This window comes from Euphorbia lathyris, chromosome 7 (genome assembly GCF_963576675.1).
Source record: "Euphorbia lathyris chromosome 7, ddEupLath1.1, whole genome shotgun sequence".
NCBI classification, from domain to species: Eukaryota; Viridiplantae; Streptophyta; class Magnoliopsida; order Malpighiales; family Euphorbiaceae; genus Euphorbia; species Euphorbia lathyris.
This window is the reverse complement of record NC_088916.1, coordinates 4095000-4097947: the sequence shown is the minus strand read 5'-3', so window position 1 is coordinate 4097947 and position 2948 is coordinate 4095000. Positions and strand designations below refer to the sequence as shown.

At 34.7% G+C, this 2948-nt stretch overlaps 1 pseudogene; it reads left to right on the top strand.

Moving 5' to 3' along the window:
- The first annotated feature begins 314 nt into the window (after window positions 1-314).
- On the top strand, window positions 315-1746 carry LOC136235977 (uncharacterized; annotated as a pseudogene).
- Window positions 1747-2948: the final 1202 nt, after the last annotated feature.

Sequence of the window (2948 nt, the reverse complement as noted above, 5' to 3'; positions counted from 1 at the left end):
CAGTAAACTTAGAGTTCTAAAAGAAGTGGGGTTTATGGTTTGAATAAATTAAATCAGCAGCAACTGATTTTGTTTTGCTGAATAATAGGTCAAGTAGAATATCTTTATGTAACGTGCATTTGTTATTGTTTTCCTATTTTTTAGAGATAGCTGCTAGAAAATAGGGATAGTAGTTGAAATTTCTTTGTATTTAAACTCTGAATTAGAACTAAATAAGGGGGAGAAAAAAATACTTTCAACAATTATCTGTGGTTAATTCTCACCCTAAGCAGAATATTTTCTTTGCCAATTGAGTAACCTGATTGGGACCTATCATGTTAAGATATGTGAATGTCTCTTCAAATCCTATTACTATTGAGGAATCTTTTTTTAGGATTTTTGAATGTGAATGATACAACAGGTGAAGGGCTTTTTAATGTTTTACAAAATGAATTGAAAAATCTTGATCTTGATATATTTGATGTGCGAGGACAAGGTTATGATAATGGATCAAATATGAAAGGAAAACATCAAGGAGTACAAAAGAAACTTTTGGACATAAACTCTAGAGCTTTTTATACTCCTTGCGGTTGCCATAGTCTAAACTTGACATTATGTGATATGGCTAACACGTGCGCTAAAGCTAGAGATTTTTTTGGAGTTATACAACGCATATATACAATTTTTGCATGTTCTACTAAGAGATGGAAAATTTTAAAAGATAATGTAAAAGGATTAACTCTTAAGTCATTGTCATCTACTCGTTGGGAGAGTCGTGTTGATAGTGTTAAAGCTATAAGATTTCAAATGTCAGAAATACGAGAAGCTTTACTTCAAGTAGCAGATAATGATAATGATTCTAAAGTAAAAAGTGAAGCAAAATCTTTAGCAACTAACGAGCTTGGTGATTTTGAGTTTTTAGTTGCAATAATCATTTGGTATGAAATATTATGTGCAATTAATTTGGTTAGCAAGCTTTTACAATCAAAGGATATGCTTATTGATGTGGCTATTGAAAAAATAAAAGGGTTGATTTCTTTTTTTAAGGGGTATAGAGAAACTGGTTTTTATGATGCCTTGGATAGAGCCAAAGAAATTGCCATTGAAATGAACATTGAACCTATATTTCCTCAAAGGCGTGAAATTCAAAGAAAAAAATATTTTGATGAGAATCCATCTACTTCATTAGTTACTCCACTATCTGCAGAGGAATCATTTAGAGTGAAATACTTTCTTTACATTGTTGATCAAGCCATCAGTTCTCTTAATAGGAGGTTTGAGCAATATGTAGAATATGAAACTATATTTGGTTTTTTATTTACTTCTCACAAGTTGAAATCATCAAATGATGTGAGTTTGAAGTCTTCTTGTATCCAATTGGAAAATGCACTTAAATTTAATGAGCAGTCTGATATTGATGGAAATGAATTATTTGTGGAATTAAAGTTACTTAGAGAACTTTTGCCTCGGGATATAATAGGACCTATTGATATTTTGATGTTTTTGAAAGGTTTAGATTGTTTTCCTAATACAATTATTGCATATAGAATTTTGTTGACTATTCCTGTGACTGTTGCATCCGCAGAAAGAAGCTTTTCAAAATTGAAGTTATTGAAGTCCTATTTGCGATCTACGATGTTACAAGAAAGACTTAATGGATTGGCATTGATAGCGATGGAGAATGATCTTTTGGAGAAAATAGAATATGAAAACTTAGTTGATGATTTTGCTTCAAAAAGTGTTAGAAGGATAGCACTTTTTAAGTAAAAAAACTTGTATTAGCTTAAACTTGTATTAAGACTTGATTGTATTTGCACAGGGCCCCGCAAATATTTAAGACGGGCCTGTTGTCAGCTTGCTAGAATCCAAAGGAAAAAAACATATATAAGTCACAATACTTAAATAACACCAAAACATTAATTTAGACGTAGTGAATCTAGTAGAATATAGTGAACACGGGGCGGAGCCAAGACAAAATCTCTACTAGAGTTGTTTAAATAGTCCCTCCTTTTGGTATAACTTTTGGTCCTGCAGGCGTACCAACACGGACAGAAGAGGGAAAAAGGGTGAAGGAGGGTCCTTGATTCTCGGAAAAGAAATTTACCAACGGAAACTGTGTCGCAAAATACATATATTCTGTCGGTAATTTCATTATATTCACAATCTGAGACGGATATTTCTGAGTCTGATATTTAACCTTCTGAGCTTCTTGGGGTCATTGTTAGGGTCATTTGTAGCTAATGGCACAACATTGGATGAAGTCATTGTCTGAATAATGTTGCTGCTTGAAACCTCCATTATTCTTCAATGGTGGGGGTAAGCCTTCCCCTGCCAATTTATTTGGCAAGAGACCGCTCCTAAGACTCGAACCCGTGACATCTTGGTCACATGACAACAACTTTTACTGTTGCGCCAAGGCTCGCCCCTCTAATAATAAGAACTATATAAAGGGGCGGCCCGGTGCACTACGCGTCCCCGCTGAGTGAGGGTCCGGGGAGGGGTCCTACCACAAGGGTGTACTGGGAGCAAGCCTTCCCCTACCAATTTATTTCACAAGAGGCCGCTCCTAAGACTCGAACCCGTGACCTCTTGGTTACACGACAACAACGTTTACCGTTGCGGCAAGGCTCAGCCTCTTAATAAGAACTATATACTAAGATAAATTTTATTTTTCTGTTACACTAACCTGCACAAATGAAATTGAAGGGGAATATGAAGAGATAGTATAAAATCGATGAAATTGAAGGTTTTAATCTGAGGAGATGCAATTTCTCAAGTTAAACTTGAAAGAAAAAAAAAAACCTAAATGGGTGAAAAAAAAACCCAAATGGGTGAAAATCCTAGCCTCCAATGGAGATTTGTATATAAGATTGGAAAATACATGCACACAACTTAATATTTAGGGTTCATAAACTGTGGTATGATTATAACAGACTGTTGGAGAAAAGCAAAACACTGCAGAATAAAGC